General features: G+C 39.3%; 1 long non-coding RNA gene across 1 annotated transcript; it reads right to left on the bottom strand.

Moving 5' to 3' along the window:
• Positions 1-9,552: 9,552 nt before the first annotated feature.
• Positions 9,553-17,475, bottom strand: LOC127017022 (uncharacterized). Its single transcript, XR_007766536.1, has 5 exons — positions 14,885-17,475; positions 13,011-13,149; positions 11,927-12,093; positions 10,638-10,750; positions 9,553-9,675 (listed from the first exon to the last, which is right to left on the bottom strand). It is a non-coding gene; the product is annotated as an uncharacterized LOC127017022 (long non-coding RNA).
• Between the last annotated feature and the right edge of the window lie 9,771 nt (positions 17,476-27,246).

Below are 27,246 nucleotides of genomic sequence, written 5' to 3' on the forward strand. Positions count from 1 at the left end.
TAAACATTCAGCATTTTTCATGCTTCCAGCTGTACAGATTGAACTCTGCTTCCAGACCAGCATAAACAGGAGTCAAACCCCAATTTAATGATGTTGACAAATTCCAGACCATCAGAAGAAGCTGACTCCTGGCTGCATTTACACTGGGAAATTGAAGTATGTTTGACACATTATCTTGTTGGTATAGAATTAGTCCTAGTTTGTGATACTAAGAGTTTTAATCCATGAGGAGAGTCTGAGTCCATCAAAAGATGACTGTGTTCTGGATCAGTTTAAAAAGATTGTCAGGAACACATCTCTTCTAGCTAGATAACCTCTGAAATAAATAAATATAGAATTCCAAGCTGAAAAGATTATACAGTTCTCATTTCATGGAATATCAAAGTAAGGGAGAAACTAACGTCCTGCTATCAACCTTGCCTATCACCAAATTCTACTTTGACATACTTCCTGGTTATGAAAATCTTGCAAATAATCCAGAAAATAATCCAAATTCCTGCAACTGCTTTCAAAAGTTTAAGGACTCTGTACCATACTGCAAGGAGTTTCTCAAAAGGCTGTCTAAGTTTTACATTTCATGCCTTCTGGAACAGAAATGTAATCTTTTACAATATTTAGTATTCTTTTAGTTTCGTCCCAAGGTTCTGAAGGGTGTAGCTGTCCTGGTTTCGGCTGGGACAGAGTTAACTCTCTTCCTAGTAACTGGTACAGTGCTGTGTTTTGGATTTAGTGTGAGAATGATGTTGATAACACTCTGATGTTTTAGTTGTCGCTAAGTAGCGCTTATCTTAAGCCAAGGACTTTTCAGTTTCCCATGCTCTGCCAGCAAGCAGGTGTGCAAGAAGCTGGGAGGGAGCAGAGCCGGGGCAGCTGACCCGAACTAGCCAAAGGGTATTCCATACCATGGAACGTCATGCCCAGTATAGAAACAGGGGGGAGTTGGCCGGGAGGTGTGGATCGTGGCTCAGGAACTAACTGGGCATCGGTCAGCAGGTGGTGAGCAATTGCATTGTGCGTCACTGTTTTTTTTCTCCCCCCCCCCTTTTTTTTTGTTATATTCCTTTTCATTACTATTATTATTATATTTCATTATTACTATTATTAGTATTATATTTTACTTTAGTTATTAAACTGTTCTTATCTCAACCCATGAGTTTTACTTTCTTTTCTTTCCTTTCCTCCTCCTCACCCCACTGGGAGGGGGAGGGGGAAATGGCTGTGTGGTGCTTAGTTGCTGACTGGGGTTAAACCACAACAGTAGCAAATATAGACGTGGAAGGGCCTTTCACACACTTTCCTTCACTTTGCTAGTGAACAGTCTCATTTAGATTTCTCTTTTATTGACAAGCCCCAGTAGTCAACCCTATACCCTATTAATAAATCCACTGCAGTTTCTGCAATATCATTAGATGCGAGTAATTGCCCCATTTATAGCAATTACTAAAATACTGTGAACCTTACTGGTATCTAATTATTTACCTGAAGCCAAAGTCTACTGTTAAACCCACGAAAACATTTTTCCAGTACTAATTTTCACTGTAGGTATTTGCTATGGCCAATAACCAAGCTGCTGATCTTTAGTTCCCCTCCCTACTATCAATTATTTTGACTGCCTAGGACATCAAAGGCTGTGATTTAGATGCAAGGGGAGCATATTCAATATATGCAGAAAACCTGTTTTTAAAGCATGTACTCACACCAGTACTCTACACCCAAGCATTATTTTAATCAGGTGAGAAAAACAGAAAAAGAAGGAGGTTTGTATGACCAATTAGAACTAACCAACACTATTCAAATATTGAACGAGTAATAGTTACTATGCACTGAAAAGTTTGCAAACCAGAACTTATTCCTAGATATTGGTAATTATTACTGAAAGAGTGCTAATTTCAAGAGAATACTGCACTCCTACACAAATGGCAAAAAAAGAAAAATTATGTTAAATTAGTTAGCTATAGAATAAGGTATGAATTATTTACCAAGTTTGATTCATGTGCATAAGTCTTCACAGTCAAACATGCAAATCAGATCAGGTAATTCCACACAATCATATGATTACTAATTTCATATGCAATTACTTCATTGATGTCCGTAGTTGCAGTATTTAGAAATACAAATTTGATATATTCTTGTTTACATATTTTACAGACAGCTAATACATTTTTAGAGTCTATGTAGATACTTAATATAGAGTTTTAATACCTAATTTTTATACTTCAGATATTAAGGTAAGGCCATATGCTCATAACAAAAGTTTTTATCTAACTGTAGAAGAGTACTTGCAACTTCTATCTTTCTTTGGTTTGTAAGGCATAAATGGTAGTGTGTTACACATCAGAGGGATTTTTGTTAATGTCAGATAACATATTTCAATATTCGTTTGAGAGAGGGTGGACAGCAAATGCGGGGTAGCCTTTTACTTAAGGCCTAACAATTGCTACCATTAAGACTTAAGTAACAATCAAATTGCTGCTGCTATATTTGATAGATTGCTAACAAAGTTTTCTTCTGAAATGTTCTTTTAGCTTCCAATGTAGGTAGGAACTTAACAAAACTGTATTCAATATTCAGAATTTCTGCCGATGGTTATATTCAACAGTCTGTTCTTATTTGCAGTTTCTATGACTACTGAAGCAGCACTAATTTCTTCAAATTGCACGGAAATAGAATCCAATTTGTACATTTAAACAAGAACATGCGCAATTTTCTTTGAAAGCTATTCCAGCAGAAAGAGCATATATATACATGTGTCTCCATTTTAATGCAAAAACACAGGCATATTCAATTTCAAAGATTTAACAAAGCAGAGAAAACCACAGTCAATTTTAACTACATATTTTTATGTAATATTAGGAAATTTTAGCCAGTATTGAAAGAATTCTACTTTTACCTTTTCCAAATGATCACTACAAGCCATGTGAATTTTTTTAGTGGGACGAAACAATACAATAAAAAGAACAGCATAAATACCGTGTTTCTTTCTCAAAGACTTTCCTATGCATCCTGTATGCTTTCAGCTTACAAGGCTTAGGATCATTTTTTTCCTGTATCACTTACACCTGTTATTTAATTTGAATTCCCTGAATGTAACACAAGGAAGCACTAATATATATGCAGATGTTGTGAGATTGTGACTCATTGTATTGATTTCAGTGGTACTAGTCATACATTTGTGTAATGTCTTTTCTAGTAACTCCAGTTCCTTTAAATATATTGTGGTCTTAGCCACAAGAAGTCTATGACACCAGAAAAGAACGCTGCCAGAACAAGCAAAATTCATCATACCTACTGAAGGTATTTCTAATTGAAGAAACTAGTTATTTTTTAAGTTGTTCCTATATTTTTACTTGGCTTTAATCTATCAGCTTTTAAAAATAGATTTAATTTTACTGCATTTTAAGCATGCACCTACTGGTTTCACATTCAAAAGAATCCCTCAGACAAAGAAAATTTTAGGTACAAAAAATTATCCCTTTCATAAGCCTCGTTGCTGTGCAACTGGGCAGCCACAGCAGGCAGGCAGCCAGCACACGTGACAACTTGCAGCACTGGACAGCCTACACAGCTGCTAGTTAGGGAACTCTACGTTCTGGATAACCACAGAGCCTCCCAGCCAACTAGCGTGACATCCTTGTTTCATGCCAGCTGGCTCACCTGTCCAGTTTCCCTTCAAATATTGATGAATTGACATAAAATACGTGTCTGTTAAATCAACATTTTTCAAGGCACTGCTGTTCTGCCAGGAAAATCATAACTGGATTTAAAATTAAGTACTGGAAAATAAATTAGGATTTAATTTTCTGATTTAAATCAAAACCTTAGTGAATCCATCCTTTTTCCTCTAGTAATTCTCTCATCCCCATTTTCCTTTGTGTCACATTACTTCTTTTCTTTGAAAAGCCCTTCAGAGGGAGCAGGAAATACCAAAAACGTCTTCTAGGGCACAGTGGAGGAATGTTCTCTAGTTTTCATTTCTTTCAGTGAACATATTAAACAACATCCTGCAACCCTGAGTTTGACCATGTACTTCCATATATATCTTAAGACATACAAAGAGGTTTCCTGGCTAACAGTGAAAGATATTTTCTTCTTTATCAACCCCTAAGCTATCAATTTCATGCATCAGTTCGGTAGCTATGTGGAGATAGCCCTTCTTACTTTTGGTTGTCCTGAGGAAGAGAAATGTGAAGACCAGTCATATCAAGCAAATACAGTCATACCACATTTGGAATCACTGCTCAACAGAATGGAACACTTCAGGTTCAATCAGTTGTTCTGAAATCACTCTTAACACAGGTCTGGGCAAGCTAAAAGCAAATAAAAAAATTTATTTTTAAATTTTAAGAACAGATAACAATCATCACATTAGTTGGGGAACAAAGAAAGGGAAAACCCACATATTTTACAAGCACTTATATGTGTGCTTAAGTTAGATCACTAGGCTTCTCTTACCCTACAAAATCTAGTTAATATGCTAACAGATACTTCACATCATTCCTAGCTAAAGGCTGTGATATACATCCAGTCCTATGCCTTCCATCTACATTAATGGAAAACAGTTCAGACCAAGCAGCCTAAATTTTATCTGGTTTTGGTAGAACTAAAATAGAATTCCTCTGCCTTTCTTTCTTCTCCCTCTCCCATCTCCCCATCATTTAGTATCCAAAAACCTGAGCAGGCTTTATGATTGCGGTCCATCTTTTTCTCTCATGTGCCACCTTCCACTTTGGGGATGGTGAGATAACATTGGTCTGAACTATTTTTTCCTCTGTCTGCTCTGATGGACAGAAAACTTGGTGAATGCAGGGGAGAAACCAGTGTTCTCTTCACTTTATTATGTCCATCCATCAGCCTTATCCCAACTAAGATGGAAAAGCAGTATTTGGTAAGAACTGTCCATATACAGTCTTGCCACTTCTGTAAGTGCTAAGAGAAGAATTGACATTTGTAACCACAGTGTAGTTCACTACAACCTCTGTAGACACTAAATTATTTTTTTCTGACAAAAACAGAAATAAAAGCTTAAGCAATGAAATTTCCCTTTTTACAGATTAAATAGCAATCTATTGTTATGCTGCTACCAAGAACAATCAAAATATGTAAGTATAATATCTGCATATGATGACCAAGTTAATATGGCCATTAAAACTTAAATATTAATCTTTTTCCCCATATAATTCATACAAGTCACAGTAAAATCCACACCTTTCAAGATATTTAGCTTAAGCTTTTGAGCCTCGATCCAGCAAACACAGTTTGCAACATAGTTCCTATGTTTACAACATAGGAACTGTCCCATTTATTTTAGTTATACATGTTAAACATCTTTTATTGGATTGGAAACTTGGACTTGTAACTTACTTTTGTCATTAACATCCCTTTCACTGGTTATCAAATAGCTCTTGAATCTGGCAATTCTTTGGAGAATGAATCAGGCAAAGATAATCACTTGCTCTGGGGAAGAAGCTGGGTTTGCCTCTATCACATGTAGTACACGAACCCAGTTAACACCATTCTGATACTATGTTTCCAACTTACACACAAACATTCTGCTAGCACAAGCTCATCTCTGGCTCAGGGCCTAAACGTAATTATGGCTCTGGGGTAGAAATGGAAGAGCTTTCTGTAAGCATTGCAATGGTAACGCAGGCTGCCAACTGAAAAGGAAGGTAGAAATCTTGACAGATGTGAAATACAAGAACTTATCAGGCAATAATGGCATATGGTAAGCATGTCATGCGGTTTGTTTGTATAACAGCTAATGGAAGTTTTTACACAGCAAAGTCCCTCCCTCAGGAGTCAAAAAGAATAAAACTGACTACTGATTAGAATTTGCTGTCTTACTTAGAAATCTAAATAATAAGCTGTGAAAAGCACGTCATTAATTACAGTTAAAAATAACTAAGTACGAAATTTGGTTTTGAGATGCATCTATTTAAGGTGATGTTATGTTTTACTCTCAAAAACCTTAAAATTCTCCCCATTTCATTAAAAAACTTAATATTGGAATTTCATAGGCAGAGAAACCTATGATTGTGCAGGAGAGGCAAAGAAACAAAATGAAATGCAAAGAAAGAAACAGTAAAAGGAGTTGTCAATCAGTCAAATGGTTTGCATTAGGATAAACAATTTTGCTCAATGTGGACTCAAAATGTCAGATGACTTTAGTTGACACTGTTGTGGTTTTAATTCCAGTCAGCAGCTAAGCACCACGCAGCTGCTCCCTCACTCCCCCCCCTCCGCTCCCAGTGGGATGGGGAGGAGAATCGGGAAAGAAGGTACAACTCGTGGGCTGAGATAAGAACAGTTTAATAACTAAAGTAAAATATAATACTAACAATAATAATAATGAAATATAATAATAATAATAATAATGAAAAGGAATATAACAAAAAAAAGAAGAGGGGAAAAAAAGGAGGAAAAAAAAAACAGTGATGCACAATGCAATTGCTCACCACCCACTGACTGATGCCAGAGCCGCGATCTGCCCTCCTGGCCAGCTCCTCCCTGTTTATATACTGGGCATGATGTTCCATGGTATGGAATGTCCCTTTGGCTAGTTCAGGTCAGCTGTCCTGGCTGTGCTCCCTCTCAGCTTCTTGTACACCTGCTTGCTGGTAGAGCATGGGAAACTGAAAAAATCGTTGACTCAAGATAAGTGCTACTTAGCAACAACTAAAATATCAGTGTGTTATCAACATTATTCTCACACTAAATCCAAAACACAGCACTGTACCAAATACTAAGAAGAAAATTAACTCCATCCCAGCTGAAACCAGGACAATATCCACCCCTTATTCCATACCATTTACATCATGCCCAGATCCCACACTTTCCGATACATTTCCAATTAATCACCATCACTTTTCCTGTCTTTTAATATATACACACAGATACCATTCCCGCAGTCTATGGGCTATCTCTATCAAATGTCTGTTGAGTTCATTCAGTCCATGACTTTGGGCTCCATCTGTCATAACAGTCTGTCTGGGCAGGAGGGATGGTGCAAAGTCTGCTCAGTCGGCAGAGCAGGATCAGGCTTTGGTGTGGTGCAGCAGGTGGGTGACATTGGGCGCAGCAGGAGGATGGTGTGTGGTGTTGGATTGTTGCATGCTGAAGTCAGTCCTGGTTCCAGGACTTCACTCAGTTTTATCAAAGTTCATTCTTCATTAATCTAAGTAATTCTTACTGTAATACCATTGATATAGCATATAACAATCATAATAATGATGACATACAGTGGCAGGATTATATAGCAATCAACATCATACAATTTAATCTATTGGCTATTCTCACCTAAAATCAAATCCCCTTGAGGCACACATCGGACTTCCCCATCCTTCCGCATCACCCACCAAGTGCGCTCAGGTCCTTGAGCAAAAGCAGTCCCACGAATGGGTATGCCTTTGCCTGAGGCAGGAGTAGCCCAAACTGTTTTCCCTAGCATATTTTTTATGTGCACTATAGGAACTTTATCCCGTTCTACAGTATGTAAAAGTTCTGATTGGGCAGGGCCAGCTCGACTGACAGATCCTCTAGGGTTGACTAACCAGGTGGCCTTTGCTAAATGTGCATCCCAATGTTTGAAGGTCCCACCACCCATTGCTCTCAATGTAGTCTTTAACAGTCCGTTGTATCACTCGATTTTCCCGGAGGCTGGTGCTTGACAGGGGATGTGACATACCCCCTCAATGCCGTGCTCTTTGGTCCAGGTGTCTATGAGGTTGTTTCAGAAGTGAGTCCCGTTGTCTGACTCAGTTCTTTCTGGGGTGCTCTGTCACCGTAAGACTTGCTTTTCAAGGCCCAGGATAGCGTTCCGGGCGGTGGCACGGGGCACGGGATATGTTTCCAGCCATCCGGTGGTTGCTTCCACTATTGTAAGCACATGGCTCTTGCCTTGGTGGGTTTGTGGAAGTGTGATATAGTCAATCTGCTAGGCCTCCCCGTATTTATATTTCAGCCATCGTCCTCCATACCACAGAGGCTTTAACCGCTTGGCCTGCTTGATTGCAGCGCATGTTTCACATTCATGGATAACCTGTGCGATAGTGTCCATGGTCAGGCCCACCCCTCGATCACGAGCCCATCTATATGTTGCATCTCTTCCCTGATGGCCTGAGGTGTCATGGGCCCACCGAGCCACAAATAATTCACCCTTATGTTGCCAATCCAGATCAACCTGAGCCACTTCAATCTTAGCAACCCTGTCTACCTGCTGGTTGTTTTGATGTTCTTCAGTGGCCCAACTCTTAGGTACATGAGCATCTACATGACATATTTTCACAACCAAGTTCTCTAGCCGGGCAGCAATATCTTGCCACAATGCGGCAGCCCAGATGGGTTTACCCCTGCGTTGCCAGTCACTCTGCTTCCATTGCTGCAACCACCCCCACAGAGCATTTGCCACCATCCATGAGTCAGTATAAAGTATTGGCCATTTTTCTCCTTCAGCAATGTCTAAAGCCAGCTGGATGGCTTTCACCTCTGCAAACTGACTTGATTCACCTTCTCCTTCAGTAGTTTCTGCAACTTGACGTATAGTACTCCATACAGCCGCATTCCACCTCCGATGGTTTCCTACAATGCGACAGGACCCATCAGTGAACAGGGCATATTGCCTCTCATTTTCTGGCAGTTTATTACATAGTGGGGCCTCTTCAGCACACGTCACCTCCTCCTCTGGCGATATTCCAAAATCTTTGCCTTCTGGCCGGTCTGTGATCACTTCCAAAATTCCTGGGCGGCTGGGTTTCCTATTTGACTTCGTTGTGTGATCAGTGCGACCCACTTACTCCATGTAGCATCAGCTGCATGATGCGTAGAAGGGAACTTCCCTTTGAACATCCAGCCCAGCACCGGCAGTTGGGATGCTAATAGGAGCTGTGTTTCAGTACCAACCACTTCTGAGGCAGCTTGAACTCCTTCATATGCTGCCAGTATCTCTTTTTCAGTTGGAGTATAGCGGGCCTTGGATCCTCGATATCCCTGACTCCAAAACCCTAGGGGTCGACCTCAGGTCTCCCCGGGTGCTTTCTGCCAGAGACTCCAGGTACGGCCATTCTCCCCGGCTGTGGTATAGAGCACGTTTTTTACATCCTGTCCTGCCCGGACTGGCCCAAGGGCTACTGCGTGAACCATCTCCCGTTTAATTTGTTCAAAGGCTTGTTGTTGCTCAGGGCCCCATTTAAAATCAATCTTCTTCCCAGTCACTTGATAGAGAGGGTTTACAATCAGACTATAAATTTGGAATATGCATTCTCCAAAAACTCACAACACCTAAGAAAGCCTGTGTTTCCTGTTTACAAGTTGGTGGACACAGAGCTGCTATTTTATCGATCACATCCATTGGGATGTGACGACATCCATCTTGCCATTTTATTCCTAAAAACTGAATCTCCTGTGCAGGTCCCTTCACCTTACTTTGTTTTATGGCAAAACCAGCTTTCAGAAGGATTTGGATTATTTTCTTCCCTTTCTCAAAAACTTCTTCTGCTGTGTTGCCCCAAAACGATGATGTCATCAATGTACTGCTGATGTTCTGGAGCTTCACCTTGTTCCAGTGCAGTCTGAATTAGGCTATGGCAAATGGTGGGGCTGTGTTTCCACCCCTGGGCAGTCGATTCCAGGTGTACTGGACGCCCCTCCAAGTGAAAGCAAACTGTGGCCGGTACTCTGCTGCCAAAGGGATTGAGAAAAATGCATTAGGGATATCAGTCGTGGCGTACCACTTGGCTGCCTTTGACTAGTTCTAGCATGTCTGGCACAGCAGCACTCAGTGGTGGCGTAACTTCATTCAGGCCACGATAGTCTACTGTTAGTCTCCATTCTCCGTTAGACTTTCGCACTGGCCATATGGGGCTGTTAAAGGGAGAGCGAGACTTGCTGATCACCCCTTGGCTCTCCAGTCAATGAATCAGCGTATGGATGGGAATCAGGGAGTCTCGGTTGGTGCGATATTGCCACCGGTGCACCGTTGTGGTAGTGATTGGCACCTGTTGTTCTTCGACCCTCAGCAACCCCACAACAGAAGGGTCCTCCGAGAGACTGGGCAAGGTGGACAACTGTTCAATTGCCTCTGTCTCCAAGGCAGCTATACCAAAGGCCCACCAGTACCCTTTTGGGTCCTTGAAATACCCTCTCCTGAGATAATCTATGCCAAGGATGCATGGAGCCTCTGGGCCAGTCACAATGGGGAGGTTTTGCCACTCATTTCCAGTTAGGCTTATTTCAGCCTCCAATACAGTTAGCTGTTGGGATCCCCCTGTCACCCCAGAAATACAAATGGGTTCTACCCCTTTATAGCTTGATGGCATTAGGGTACACCGTGCACCGGTGTCTACTAGAGCCTTATACTCCTGTGGGTCTGATGTGCCAGGCCATTGAATCCACACAGTCCAGTAAACCCAGTTGTCCCTCTCCTCTGCCTGGCTGGAGGCAGGGCCCCTCTAGTCCTGGTCATAGGATTCTCCACTCACTTTTTGTAAAAATGGATTAGAATTCCTTCTCATAGGATCAGAAGTAAGATCAGCCCTTCCACTCTGTCTGGCACACCACTCACACTGCCCACCAGTGACTGGAGCAGCAATTTTCCTGGAAGAACCCTCATTTGTGATTGTTTGTCCTCGCAATTCACATACCCGTGCATCTAGGACCGAGGTAGGTTTTCCATCCCACTTCATCATATCTTCTCCATGCTCACGCAGGTAAAACAATTAGACACTCTGCCACACTACACTAGGTAGATCCTACGCTAGGTAGAAAAATTAGACACTTTAGCACATACAGCTTTGTAAGTTAGCCATTATGCCACCACATAGCTTTTACAGAGCTACAGATGAGTTCGGAGTCTCAGTGAAAGACAATGGGATACAAGGTCATTGCCAATGTCACTTTGGAAAATGAGATTTAAACTAAGTTACTTCAACTCTTTAACATCACATCTGACAGTCACAGAGTTCGTAACATGTTTGTATACACTACTACGAATCTTAAAATTAAGACAGAATTTTATTGTAGACAGTTGACTCAAGACAGCTTATCGTCAAGCTCTTGAAAGGGATAGAGAAGAAAACACAAAGCATCCTCAGAATTCCAGCTTTCTAATCTTATTAGGCTTTTCTTATGAAGAAAGTCTGGTTTAATGTATTTACTTAAAAATGTCTTAGCAAAGAAAAATTCGATGAAAACTATATTATCTAGAGTGTCATCATCAAATCTGGCTCCAGACAAAACCATCCAGCCTATCTAGTCCTACTGAAAGATTTATTATTGCTCTGAACATGAGAAAAGGAGTTCCTGATTAAGGGAACTCCCAGGATAAAGTAGTACAGAAAGCAGAAAGATCTTGAAAATCCAAAATATGGATTATAACCCTGCACAGTAAATTCATAAATTGATAAGGCCCATTCCTACATGACAGTGTATTTCATCAGTCCAGAGAGGCTGTAATCTACAGTATCTGAATAATTCAGTGTGCAAAATTAACTCATGAATGACGGTGGTGGGATTATGCCGTTTTGAATTATTCGGTAGGAGAATCCATGAATTTACCCAAATGCAGTGGAGAATAATTATTGCTTGTCCATTTAGAACAAAATCTAATTCAAAATCTAAAAGTCACAAGATTTTACAGCTACTACATCTGACCTAATTTCTGTAATCTCCCAAGTTCTGCATACTGAGTAAACCTAGGCACAAGAAGGTTTCTTGCAAGTAAATGTTGATATTTCAGCAGCTAGGTTACAATCTGTTACAACCTTTTTATGCTGTTTGTTTTTATGCTATGATTATACTTGCTGCTTGTACTATTGTCTATATACTGAACTCTGTGTCCTTTATATGTTTTCAGAGACGAATGATTCAGTATTATTGATCTTCATGAGGTACAGAATAAAATGGTCACCAAATCACGCATACTACTACTTACTGTTTGAGGCCAACAGATTCACTCTTTAATGAATTATTCCAGCTCCAGTGGTATATCAAAACCAATCTGTTTGCTATTTTTGGTTAAAAAGACACCCTCCCTCGGCTATCACAGTTACAGAGTGACTGAAGTGCAGCATGCTTGATGTTTTGATGATAAGATGAAAACTGCAGGCAGGAAAACAGAAAACAAAATGGAACTTCAGTTAAAATGCTAGCTTTCATTTCCATTTCACACTATGATTATATTACTAGCCCTGAATGTGTCTTTTCCACTTTTTCCCTCCTTGCTTCTTTCTTTTATTTTTGGGGGCCTGATTGCCCAAAAAGCTATTTTTAATGACACTTACTTGTTCTAGCTTCTCTTTCCAGGAGTCTGTTTTACAACATTAACAAGCAAAAAGCAGTGGAGTGTTGTAATCATAATACACACAGGGTGAGACACAGACAAAGTCTGAATGATAAATCCTTGAACTGAAGGAATCCACAACTGCCTGCCCAGGTTTCCTTCCTGGTATCATTATACACTAAATTTATTAATAAAAATGAATGATCAGTAAATCTCTTTTTTAAGTAACCAAGAAAATTTCAAACCTACCCAAAGACTCTCTTCATCAGGATATGATTAAGGCATCTGTAAGGTTTTGAAGGATTTCTTATTCTAAATCACAAAACATTTCATGAATCAATGCCTTCTAGCCATAAGAATTAAGAAAGGACCAAATTAAATTTCTTTTGTCTTCTTTTGTCATGGATAAGCATATTTTAAAATGCACTGCTCTTTCTAAATTAAGAATGAGCATGAGTTTTCTTCTTATTTTTGTCCAAAATCCTATGGTTCATCTGTAATAAATGCAACAAGAACTAAGTAGTTTGTATTTTCTGGGCTCCCAGAGAATTTTCCTAACATGGATCACATGTAATTAGTCATAATCAGATAGGTTTAACATTGAAAGCCATTTCTGTTCAGTTAATTTATATATTGATAGAGTATAGTAAAGTTAGCGGGTTAAACTGTGCAAAGGAGTAAGAGATGCTGAATTTCTATTACTTTAAATATTGCTTGTTGTTATTTCTTAGCATACCTATAAACTCAACTTCAGCTGTGATGCAGTTTGGATCCTTGATGATGACAACGAAGTTTCAACTTTGTCAGACTGAATCCGGTAAGAATAGTTTGATGTTCCAAAGGCCCTCTAACATGTAAGATGGCAAAGAACAGACCTGCAGTAACAAACAAGAGAAGTGGTTTTCTTGTAATACTATAATCAGGAAATTCCAAATTGCCCCCTTAAGAAGTTTAGCACTATCACTTAGTTCAAGAGAGACAAACACTTTTAGAATAACATCTCGTCCCTGGCTCTATTACAGATGTCAGAATGGCGAACTGCCTCACCCAAAAAGGAAACCAGGACCACTCTTAGTGACAAATTAACTGAGGACTTCCAGGCGGTTACTTAAAACATATTAGCATTCTCAATAAAAGGGGTACTTAAAAACAGAGTAGAACTTCACGGATCTAAAAAAGATGTTTGCAACAATTCCTTGACAATTTGTTTTACTCTCTCTCAGAGGAATTTCTGAAGTTTACTTGATTTTATATTCTCTACTATTAATCATGAAAAGAGCTCCATCAGACTTGTTAACATACCAGGTCCACATTTTGTAATTTATAGAAAGATCATATGATTCTCATGCCAGAAGTGGTCTCCTCATCTCAAAATAAGTATTTTAAATGATCTCTGTTTCTACCCAATCTTTTTAAGAACACTGAGGAAAGCTCTCTATTTATGTAAATGGTCACAGTCCCAAATGTCTATGGAACCTTCTCCATTTACACCACCAGCCTCAGACAATGGCCTGCTAATTAGCAAGTTGTTAATTTTAGCAATCATACTGCATATTACAAGTTCAGAGCAAGGTTTACATGAGATTGGACAAATTCATGAAATGGAAAGCCACTGAAGATTACTGAAATTATATAAATCTGGCAAATTGCTGAAGACAGGGAGAAGAGTCAGAGAAGGTTTTACTACAGCTTTTGCTTATACTCACAGCCTTCACTTTTGCTCACAGATGCTCATGTACATGAACTTTCTGTCTGGCACAATTGAGTCATTCCTATTTTCTTAAATGACATGGAGGAAGAATGAAAGCATTGCTCCCTTTTATCATCCCAGGAGTCATCACTGAATGTCTGATTCAGTAACCTTCAGTGTCTTACTCCCAGATCTCCCAAAATTCCAGTTTCAGTTCAATTTTTAAAAAGGTTGACACTCTCAGTCAGGGGAAAAGAGATTCTAAGTAATTTTACCATTTAAGCTTAAAGCTTGCCTTAGTGCTCCTTTCCATGCTTTATTTTCAGCTAGTGACTGCTCGTAATTAAAATATTCAGGCCTGTTGTGATTAAGTTAAATACCTTTACTCTCAGACTACTGGCAGTTGCAAAGTATGCAGCAAGATTTTTTTTATTTCTAATTAAGTTTCTTAGTATGAGTCACATTTGTAGAATCAGAAAAGAAAACACTTAAAAAGACTGCATTGGTCAGGCTCCCTCTCCCCAAAGCAGCCATGTATCTAGGGATGAAGCTACTTACAGGAAAAGGACCTGGGGGTGTTGGTCGGCAGCTGGCTGAATATGAGCCGGCAGTGTGCCCAGGTGGCCAAGAAGGCCTATAGCATCCTGGCTTGTATCAGAAATAGTGTGGCCAGCAGGGCTAGGGAAGTGATCACCTCGCTGTACTCGGCACTGGTGAGGCCGCACCTTGAATACTGTGCTCAGTTTTGGGCCCCTCACTACAAGAAAGACATGGAGGTGCTGGAGCCTGTCCCAAGAAGAGCAATGAAGCTGGTGAAGGGTCTAGAGAACAAGGCTTATGAGGAGCGGCTGAGGGAACTGGGCTTGTTTAGTCTGGAGAAAAGGAGGCTCAGGGGAGACCTTATCGCTGTCTACAACTACCTGAAAGGAGGTTGTAGCGAGGTGGGTATTGGTCTCTTTTCCCAAGTAACAACTGATAGGACGAGAGGAAATGGTCTCAAGTTGCTCCAGGGGAGGTTTAGACTGGATATTAGGAAAAATTTCTTCACCAAAAGGGTTATCAAGCACTGGAACAGACTTGCTGTTCTCACTGGCAAGCTCAGTTGGAGAATGTCTGCAGGGAACAAAAAATGGCTTTTGTCACACAGAAATGTTCAAGTTGTTTATTTTAAGAATCTGTAGTTCAGTAGGTTGTGCTTTTAAAGTCCTTTGCTGATAGTCCATAGAATTTCATAAGAGCACTCACATTATTTTTTTAATTTCTTGCTAATTGCTATACTTCAGTTTTGTACAGAAGTGCTTGACATAATGATGCTATTGTTCAGAGTAAGGATTTAGTTTCCAGAAAAAGTTGTATTTACTGAGGAAGAGGCACATTACCAAAACCTAGATAAAATTCATTGAATTTCATTGTTGAGATCTATTTTTCTACAACCCAAAATATTATTATATCTGCAATTCTCAAATTATTTCAGGAAGAGTGCCAACATCATAAAATACACGAAACAATAATGAGAAGCTCTCTTGCCTCTGTGGTGGCACCTTAAATTATTTTTGATGAACGAGGCAGGCTTCCAAAATTTCCTTTTCAGAAATCCAAGCCAATACTCAGATTGAATAAATATCAAGCTTGGCTCAGTGGCAGGCAGTTGCAGTCTGGGGAAAAGAGCCTTCAGTTTCCCTTCCCTTTCCCAAGACACTTCTGCTTAATAGCACAAACCCACAGGACCCAGACAGTTAGCTCACAAAGCCATATGCTTTTTAATAATCTATGGGAACCGTATGAGCATTTAACTAAGTGCTGTTCTCCTTTAGCCAGCTTCCTAGTCCCAGATTTCTTTAGCTTTTCCTTCATGAATATACTTAAATCTAAGCAGCTTTCCCTTGTCTTTACTTAGCAGTTTAGTAGTTTGAAGGACAGACAGCTGAATTGTTTTATACTAATTTTTTCTTTTAAAAAGAGCCACCAATAAGTACATGTTTAGAAGGTGAAAATGAAATAAGCTTGTGTTGTTCATGTTAAATAAACGAGAACAAGAAAGGGCACATCCTACATTTGTTTCTATCTTTGCCACAAGAGAGAGGAGCCAGCATTTTAGTGCCTCATTTACCTCTGAAAGATGGCAGTAAACTTTATTACTGTGACCTTTTGTATGTTCCTTAACTTGAATTGCTGGTCATTCCCTGTTCTTCCCATTTAAAGTATCCAGTTGTCTACTCCACACACCTGCATTTTCTTCCCTATATTGTCCTCAGTGTTCAGACAGGCCTATGGGCTATATCCTAAAATGTTAGCAACATGCAGGTAACTAAGCTGCCATGTTAAATTTGAATATATGCATTTCTCAGCACTGCAAGGAGCAAAATGAAAGGTTCCCGATTAGAGTAATACTGTGAAACTACACCAAGGGAAGACTGAGGGGACATTGCAAGCAAGCAAGCATAATCTGTGTACAAGCAAGAAGGCATAATCTGTCTCAGAAAAGGGCATGTTCCATCAGTATCAACAAAATTGCACGTAACCAGATGACTCCTTTACATGTCCAAAATAATACTGAACACCCTAGCAGGAACAACCATGTAAATGACTTCCTGCTGTTATGACTGTGAAGGAAATGCATGCTTTCCATGTCATATACAGACTTTCGGACAGAAGCATTTCTTAAACCAATAGAAGGGTGAAGATATATACTGTTTTTAAATGTATCCCAGACACTAGGAATGGCTGAGAACACAGAAACTAAATTCAGGGCTTCCATAAAAGCTTTTTCATAGCTCTGTAGTTCTCTTGTACAAATTTATTGCACATAGGACAGTATTCCAGACCTATCGCTTTGTTGTAATCTTCATCTCTTAGCAAATAAGGAATAGATTCCTGTTCCTGAAAATGGTGAGAAACAGTGCTCCTTTTGACCAACTAGCTGTGGTCAACTCCAATTAGCACTGAAAAAAGTCAAGTTTGTGTCATCAGTAAAGTATATATTATAAAACCTTATCTGCTCCCACAGACTGAATTCAACAATAATTGTATTTGATTCTCATCCAAATCTATAAGATTTGTCCAGCAGCATTTAAAAGAAGTGTAATTATAACTTTAGTATTAACTATAAATTGTAAGGAGAGGAAGGAAGGAGAATTCTTGTTACCATGAAATAAAATAGAAATGTTATATCAAGAAAATAAATGAGTCTGAAATAATGCAGACTGAAAAGGCACATGTGCTCTTCCATTTTTCTCTGGCAATTGGTTGGAACTTTCTTCATTTCATTCACGCCAATTATTCTAAATTTTCTGCTGCCATTACTGGCCATGAGCAGGGAGCTGGTGGGTCCAGACTGTCAACAGCTCACAGCAGCAAGTTTCTAGAAAATAATTTCCAATTCTTAATTTGAGTCTGGCTGTTACTTAGTTTGATAAAGAAATCTTTCCACTTATCTTGTTCCTATTTCATCCTCTCCAAGGAGCTAAGCATATGTGAATCTTTCTGGGTCTTGTATCTTCTTTAATAAGGAATAAGTCTCTATGGGGGAAAGAAACACCATGAATTAGACAGGGACAAGGACAGGAAAAATCCAAAGCTACTAGAAATTTGAAATTCAGAATAAAAATATCTCAGTCTGTATAGCTATGTATAAAAAGTGCATGTTGTATAATTTGAAAGTCAGCTCATCATTAGATCTGTATTATACAATGAAGCATAAACTTATCTTTGTATAAACCACAGAGTATTGGACCTTTTGCTCACAGATCACCAGAACTGAAAGATGTCTGGTTCAATTACTTCTCTGAGATTTTCTGCAGAAATTTCATAACCCATAAATGTCATTTATCAAAGTGCAATTACATCACCTCTTTGCCAACATCAGCATTTGTCTTTATCAGCATTCCATTTTCTGTCCTGTTCCAATCCTTCTTTCTTTCCCTCCACTTTCTCTCTCTTATTCCTTATTAACCCACAACACAGCAATAGTGAACACACAAGAAACACTATGATATACTGTCACTTGCATAAATATTTTGCCAAGAGCTTTCCAGCTTAGCAACTGAAGTGGGTAAGTACCACTTTCAAAAGACATTAGGTTCCCAGGTGTCCATCTCACCCCTTTGCAGGAAATTACTGCCCCCTCACCAGAGCATAGCAGGGTACATGCATGCAACCCTGCTCCCCAAGTTCACTGCATAGCATATTAGTACCAACTTAGCATCAACTGAAATGCTAAGCTGTGAATGTGAGTGGCAGAAGTGCTGGCACACAGCTCACTTCTGGGGCAGAAACTTCTGGCAAGGACTGGAATGCAGAAGGGCGACAGCAGAACTCCTAACTGCTCCCACTAAATCACCCAAGTCCATCTGTCAAAGTCCCCAAATTGCCTGGTATGTCTCCAAAATACTAGTCCAGGTTTTGGAAGCAGAAGAGCCAACAACCATGACACCCAAAGGAAGCTTCGCATTAGAGTAGTTAGCTCAAATGCCGACACCATGACTGCTACCAGCACAAAAGATAGCTTTGAGCTAATTCTGGTACCTTTACAGGACAGTGCACTAAAAAGCCTGAATGCCACTGTCCACTGAGACTTCAGTTCCTCACTGCCTACCTGAAAAACACAGCAAGTCCCTAAAATCACGGTGTGGTTTTGGAGAAAGAAAATAGCCCTAGTGTACTAGGAAACACAACTTTAAGCAGTCAACATTTCTTAATGGTGAAGCGTCCTAATGTGCATTGTGGAGGCAGGGGGAAGGGAGAATGGAGGGGAACTGATCTATTAGAATTGTTACCCTCTTTTTCCTGTCTCTCCACCAGTTTTAGACTACCCTCACTGCCCTCTTCTCACACACCCTTTGGGACAGGCAACATTGACCACACTACTTGAGAAACAAGTCATGTAGAGACCACATGCCTGCAGGCTGGTAGATGTAATGTGAAAGAGGAGAAAAATTCCATTTCTGTAGGACAGGGAAAGATACCAAGAATTTCAGGAGACCGGCTCATCCCAAAATGACTGCTCTGGCTGTATAAACCCCTTTGAACTTCCGCAGAGTAGAAAAAAAGATATTTCAAACAATAGGAATCTGCTTAGCTTTCAGTATAGGCAGTTCCTTTATATCCCAGAAGAATATGCTGATCTAAACAATCTTTTAAGAATTTTTAGATTTTGTCACAGATACAGTAGGTATAGACAAACTACACCACTAAGACATTTTTATTCTGCAATAAAATCTAAGTGTTTAATAAGAATTAGAACATATTCTATAGCTGATTAACATTGAAAAGATTTTATATAGTTACTCTAGTACATCTCTAATGCAGAGATACTTCTTAGTATTCAAAAGCAACATTAAACCATGTCAATAACAAAAGCTTTTATAATAGGCTCGGTTCCCCAGAGTTTACAAAATAGACATTTGTACAAAAGTTCCGGATCTCAGGTCTGCCTCCTAGCAGTGTCATAAAAAAATGCAGTTGAGCTACTCATACTTAAATGTACTCAAATGCCTAGAAAAAGAAGCAGAAAAGATGGAGAACACTAACTGGATATTGGAGATGCTGATGCTCTGTCAGTATAGGAAAAGCCATTTTCAAGACAGGTAAAGAGCAAGAGGACACTTGGACCAGCTCTACATTTACAATCTGTAATTAATCTCACTCATATGTGCATAAATACTTATGGATATTTATTTTTCCTCCACAATACTAGCCAGTTTTATTGAATGGAGACAGATCATCTTCAGAGTACCTAAAAACCAAATGCAGCTTAAAAAAATATCTCTGATCTTATGCTGCAGTTATAACATGTTAGATCTGACTTTATACCTCAATAAAGCCATAGAAAAGTGTTAACACTTCACTTTCTTGAAAACCTGTTAATCAAACGTCTAGCTTTCATTAGCACAAAGCTAGCATTTGCTAACATTTTAGAAAAGATAAACTACTTCAAAAGATTTGATTCAGCACAGTACTCAAATGTGAAATCCCAATTCATTGGTACCACAGCAAACTACACAAACAAATGCACATTTCTTTCCATCAATTCCTAAATATAACTAAAAGCAGAAGATACACATCTAAATGCCTAAAAGCCCTTTTGAAATACTGAAAACAATAATATGAACCCTTCTGCAGCAATTTTTACATGTAGTCAAGTGAGAACATTTTGACAGATTTTTTTAGAATGTTAGTCAAGTTTAGAATAGCTTGTTTTTGAAGCACAGCAGATGCTGCGATCTTAATAGGGTATCACTGTACATGTTTAACCTTCTTCTCTATAGTCTCAATGTCCATTCCTAAAAGGAGGGATTTACAGGAGAATTATTAAAATGTTTTGGTTTCAGTCTTGTGAATAAAAAATTTATTTGGTAAGACAGCATTACCAGAATGGCCTTGAAATGTGTTTACTTTAAAGAATTTTTTTTCCCCATACATACATCCATGTGCACGCACACAGGCACAAACATTTATGTTTTATAAAGGCCCAGTGATCTACCGAGCTTGCTGTAGCTGCAGATGCCTCTCAGAGAACCGTATATAACCATAGCTATATACCTGATAACCAAACCAGTATCATCAGAAACTTCCTCTTACAACAGCTTTGATAGAAAGCATGCCCAATGTAAAAGATTAGAAACAGACTTAATCTTTCTTCTTGTCCTGGTTTCGGCTGGGACAGAGTTAACTCTCTTCTTAGTAGCTGGTACAGTGCTGTGTTTTGGATTTAGTGTGAGAATGATGTTGATAACACACTGATGTTTTAGTTGTTGCTAAGTAGCGCTTATCTTAAGCCAAGGACTTTTCAGTTTCCCATGCTCTGCCAGCAAGCAGGTGTGCAAGAAGCTGGGAGGGAGCAGAGCCAGGACAGCTGACCCGAACTAGCCAAAGGGGTATTCCATCCCATGGAACGTCATGCCCAGTATATAAACAGGGGGGAGTTGGCCAGGAGGGGCAGATTGCTGCTGGGGCATCAGTCAGTGGGTGGTGAGCAATTGCATTGTGCATCACTGGTTTTTTCCTTCCCCCCCCCCCCTCCTTTTTTTGTTATATTCCTTTTCATTACTATTATTATATTTCATTGTTACTATTGTTAGTACTATATTTTACTTTAGTTATTAAACTGTTCTTATCTCAACCCATGAGTTTTACTTTTTTTTCCTTTCCTCCTCCTCACCCCACTGGGAGTGGGGAGGGGGAAATGGCTGTGTGGTGCTTAGTCGCTGACTGGGGTTAAACCACGACACTTCTCCTTCTGGTATTTGTTCACATAAGAACAGGCTATCTAGAAAGTACTGTTTGTTTCTCTTTCCTGGATGTAGCTCAGCAGATAAGCTGTCATGGTTTAACCCCAGCTGGCAGCTAAGCACCACGCAGCCGCTCGCTCACTCCCCCCCACCCAGTGGGATGGGGGAGAGAATTGGAAAAAAAACCCTGATGGACTGAGATAAAGACAGCTTAACAGGACAGAAAGGAATGAAAAATAATTATTATAATAATAATATGACAATAATAATACTAAAAGAATTAGAATATACAAAACAAGTGATGCACAATGCAATTGCTCACCACTCGCCAACTGATGCTCAGTCAGTTCCCGAGCAGCGATCCGCCCCTCCTGGCCAACTCCCCCAGTTTATATACTGGGCATGACCTCATATGGTATGGAATATCCCTTTGGCCAGTTTGGGTCAGCTGTCCTGGCGGTGTCCCCTCCCAGCTTCTTGTGCCTCTCCAGCCTTCTTGCTGGCTGGCCAGGAGAAGCTGAAAAATCCTTGACTTAGTATAAACACTACTTAGCAACAACTAAAAACATCAGTGTGTTATTAACATTATTTTCCTACTAAATCCAAAACACAACACTATACCAGTTACTAGGAAGAAAATTAACTCTATCCTAGCCGAAACCAGGACATAAGCAAAGCTATGAGAGCTCTAAAATGCTAGAAGAGGATAACTACTAAAACACAAGTTCTGTCTCCTGGTGCACAAATACTTTTGTTCTTTTCTTTTAAGAGCTTAAGCCCAGAGCTTATCAAATTGTTGCTTTGCATAGATCCCAAATCTCTGACACATCAAAGTATGTGCTGCTATTCAAGGGTGCTATAAAAATTCAAGGCAGAGTTTAAATCCCCTCCCGCCCCCAAAAATCATCCTTTAACACAGCAACTCCCAAATCATGTAGATGTGTATGAAAAGGTTTAAAGATGAACCATCACTAGGTTCTCCTATCTTTACCTTTGCTAACCAGCTCTCACTGGTAGTAAGATGTAAGGTGAATTTACCAGCAGTGAAGCCACTAGAAATGTCCTGAAGTACACAGAATAGGATGCCATGAAAAGGCAGCAATCCAGCATTTTCTAAGAATTAGGCCTCTAAAGAGCATCTCAGAAATGATGCTTAAGATGTTTGGCACCCAAAAATCTCCAATCTCTCAGTAATCCTGGCCCACTACAGCACAGCCCACAGGCCCAGGGCAAAGGAAATAATAGCTGTAATTCCTGCCCTCCTAGCACTCAGCAGCATTGTCTGCAGTCTAAGCAGATACATTGAAAATACTGCCCTTCTCCACCCTCTTCTTTCATAGATAGAATTTGTTCATGGGCAAACACGAGAAACAAGCTGGCTTCTTAAACCTTGTGTCAAGGAATACCAAGGACATACGAAACAGAAAACTGCGCTGTCATGATGCTCCTTGTTCTGTGAATAAACAAAGAATGAAGATTCTGAGGTTTTCTGATCTGGTATACTTCTAGGGCTTTGTACTCACTGCAAGGATTTTAACTAAAGAGAAACCAATAATATCTTACCCTTTGTCTACATTATCATTAACCTGCTTTCTTTACAAATTAAAGGCACTGAAGCAGAATTTTATTATTTTAATGATGCTACTAATTTCATTCTCTTGGATCTTTTACCTTTCTTGCACAGATTACTTGCCTGCATTACTTTTAGTCTCATCTATCCTGAGAGGTGATCCATTAGGTGAGTTATTTTTAATAATGCTGCTGCTGTCAAATGCTTGGGTGTGAAATTTCTTCTAAAGCTTCTGCAGCACAATCCCTACCACAAGAGAAAAAGTTGGCACATCTAGATGTGGAATGGTGTTCAAAAGGATGTTATCAACTTAAAATTCATACTGAGCCACATCCAGGAAGTGCAAGTTTCTCTCTTAAAGCATACACAAAACAGAAGTAGAAGACTGAAAAAGAATGACCACAGAAGAAATCAGAGGAAGAGTACCAGGGAGGAGGGAGCATGCAAGATTAAATGATTAGTTGAATGGAGATGAGCTGAGAACACATGATGAGAATAAGAAAATGGAACATAATGCAGCAGGATTGTGGAAAATATTGAAGACAATTAAAAAAAAAAAACAGGAAGAAATTGGAATGTAAAAACACAAGACAATGCTAAAAAAAAAATTTCCTCACATTGCTGATTGGTTGTAAGTAGTGATTTTTCGGTTGACTGATACTCTGTAACCAGGACTGAGTTAGGGGCATTCCTCACTTGTCGTTCAGAAGTCATGTATACTATACAAGGAAATGATCCCATTAGATTGTTACCTTCCCCACACTCTATCAGATCTCAGTTCTCTGAATCCCCTTCCCTTTCTCTCTTTTGTATAGTTTCCAAAACTATGGTGAGTGCTCCATAATAAGAAAATGTTCTGGCAAATCACAGCATAGCAATTTAGACAAACATGCCTGATACCAAGCAGTACTATTTCACTTCTGTGATGGTCATGCAGAGGCACAAACTGAACAAGTGCTAACAGGTCACTCAAGATGCATCTCACATAAGAAAAGCTACAAAGTCTGCAAGCAAGTATTTGTTCTGCTGCAGGATTTTTTTTAATTTTCTGTTGTCTATTAAATGTCCCATGGAACAGATCAAACTACAGAGTAAGGGTATTTTAATCAAACTGAATGCAGGAAGGATGCATATCTGTGTCCTGTGGTCTGGGACTAGATGCATATACATTGACATACCTGAGGAATAAAGCTTTATACATTAATATAGAAGAGCAAAGCTTGTCCTATGGAGTGTCTCAATACCATCTCATATTGATTAGTACTGTTACCACAGTGTTGAAAAGCTATGGGATTTTTTTCCTAATTCGTCCCAAAGAACATTACTGTGTATATTTGATTAAAGCTATTTCAAAACTCAGTCTCAGTTTCTTCCACTTCAGGTTCTTGGAAGAAAACATGTAAACTTACAGAATTCAAAGTCCTAAAGTAATTCAGTTGCAACATGGAAAAAAGAAATGAAGTATCTATATAATTTGAATGAAGGAACTTTTCAAATAGTTACAATTCATTTTAAGAATACGCTTTTGTTCATATATGCATAATCTGAAATAAACACCTTCTAGAAATTCCAGGATATTGGGTGCATTTACAGTATCGAGTAGTGAAGTGCAAAGAAAGAGGGGTGGGGGTTTGATGTGCTGCACTCCATTATGGTTCCAGGACCACAAGTCCACACTGTACTTTTACCCACTATGAAGTTCATGCCACTTGTCAATTGTACGCGCACACGGTGCATGCAGAGAGCGCTCACTGCTGGAGCGCCTTCATTTACCCCACAGGCAGAGTAGCCTGAATGGCACCCCAGTACATGAATTGAGATTGGTTCCAGCAGGAAGGAAAACATGATGCAGTCCAGTGCATACAGCAAGTCTTGTACGGGCACAATGCAAATTCGCACCCAAAAGAACCCCTCTAGCTCACATCACTCACCCCTAGTGACCTGCAGTTCCTATCCCAGCTCTTATCATCATAGACAATGCCATTGTCCTTGGACAGAGGCTGTGCCATTTTGACAGCATGCTCAGCACAATTTCCAGTCTGATTTCTGTGGGGAGAGGTGGCACCTGTCAATCTGAGTGACAAGTCATCCAAAAATTTAAGCATTGCTTTGACACCAATCCATTCTATGAGGTTTAACAAATAACTGCTTCAGCTTTCTTCTGATAAAAAGTGAGGAATTATCCCACAAGAAGGAATATGGGCCAGTAGGAAGTATATGCCAGAATAATTACGTTACCTGATAGATCTTGAGAAAACAGCAACTCTCTTCTGAGTAGTTTTATAATACTTCACACATTCAGAAGTCTCTCTGTATGCAGAAGAACCCAGGGGCATCCCTGCTTGTAGTATTTTCTTGTAGTGGCAAAAACATATGTACAGCAACCATGAAGGAGTTAAAATGAGATAAACTGTAGGGCTACACCGGAAGTTGTAACAAATTAGGACCCAAAGACACAAGCCAGTGAGAGTTAGAAGCTGCTGAGGGTCACGCAAGTCTCAAAGTTGAGTGAAGTACTGTCAAGTCTAAGCCTTGCTGTCACATATTCTGAAGACTTCCTAGGAAAAGTATTTGGCTGGTTTCCTGACTCTCTACTTTTCAGTGCATATTACAAGATACTAAATGCATATCCAACTTAGATCAGCTACCTTCTTTGTTTTCCCTCTGGGACTATTAAAGATGTGCCAGTGGCTATAAAATGTTGCTTAGAAGACTTAAAGTAAATTCCTGGTCAAATATTAAGCTTCATTCATCTTCTTCCTGTGGTTCTTAAGCAAAAGAGGGTTCTGGAAAAATCTTTTAGAAGGCATAATAAAGACCATGCAAGCAGTAAGAGTTGATAAATCATTTATGAAAAAATTAAAGGGAGAAGATTCCCAAATGCCAATGCAAGAAGCATTTCGACTAACATATGAAGCATAATAAATACACTCCATTTGAAAACAGACAATTAGATAAATGCCATACCCAAGCATGTGCTACAGTGGAAAGATGTGAATTATGACTGGCAGAAAGCAAGCAATCCAGTGGTTATTCAGCTGGTTTCCTTAAGAGGCAAATTTCTCAGAAAATAGGAGTCTACCTATCTAATATGATACAACTCAGTGGATGAATTCAAGCTTCTTGAGAAACAGCCTCAAAACTTACTGACAAAGACTATTGTGCTTTATTAAACAATGAACCACGCACTTGTCTTCTTTCATCAAATGAGTAGACTGATGTTCATCTACTAATACTGTCCACCCAGAGCAATCAACAGACATGGGTTGTTATTTTTGGAATTTCCTTTATCAATAAAGCATTTTTTTCACAGGGAGTAAACAGAGTAATGACAGCATCATAGGAATCTCATTCTTATGAAGCTCAGGTCTTGTAGTCTCAGATGGTATGCTTTAGCACACTTGCACCAATTTCAACAGTCTTGCCAGTTCACTCCTATAAAGGATCCAGCCCATGATGTTACAAGGTCACGTTAACTCCAGATAAAAGAACTGGCCTTTAAAAAGTTTTGGCTGTTTTCAAATACAAAATGAAGCTTTTGGGATTAAAAAGTTACCACAGAAATTGATGTGTGGTTACCATCTTTGAAACTTCTTATGCCCAGTGGATATTCAGGAGTTAATTATTTGCAGCCTCAGCATCAATTCCTGTCACAACTAATGAAAGACTTCATATTAATAACATTGGCAATATGTAGTAACAGTTACCTGATTTCTACGGACAGTGTTACATGAATGGAACCCTTCCTGCCTTTATGTATGTGCTAAGTGGTGATTTTTATGGAACATAAATTCTTTGTTGGGTATGTTTAGGTTTGCATGTTTAAGAATTATTAAAATTCACTGAACTTTACACAATTAGTCATGACATTGTATAATTATTTGCCCTTTGTCTTACCCACTGTCAGCCACTCTGATTTTGCACACATTAAAACATTCAAATATATCGCAAGTCTGTACATAAACTTAAATCAATTAACAGGATTTTATTCGACCTTCAATATTTCATGAGTAAAACAAGATAACTCACCTAGGAAAACCACAGGAATCAGATGACAATCTAGAACTAGGATTAGTACTTTGCTGATGTGTTCAAATTCTGAGGTTTATTAGTAACAAGCCTGATCCAAGGTCTGCTTAAACCAACAAAGAGAATGTCTTCTTCCTTTAGAAGCATTTTGGATCTGGCTCTATATTCTCTGTGGAGAAAGAACAAGCCCATTTCTTACTTTAAAAAAGAAAACACTATCTCTAAGCAGAACAAAATAGAGCAGTCCTCTACATTCATCAGTGAGAATTAACTTGACAGAAAGACATTAAGGATTTTATTAACAAAGCAATAAAACAAACCAACTGTGATAGCAAGATGCAACCAGTAGTAGGGCTAGAAATCCTTCTACATTTTTTTCTGTAACATGCGTATCTGCACTGTACAAGCATAAGGTCTGTAGACTGTTTGAATTATTCAAAATTGACTGAGCCTT

This window comes from Gymnogyps californianus, chromosome 5 (assembly GCF_018139145.2).
Source record: "Gymnogyps californianus isolate 813 chromosome 5, ASM1813914v2, whole genome shotgun sequence".
NCBI lineage: Eukaryota > Metazoa > Chordata > Aves > Accipitriformes > Cathartidae > Gymnogyps > Gymnogyps californianus.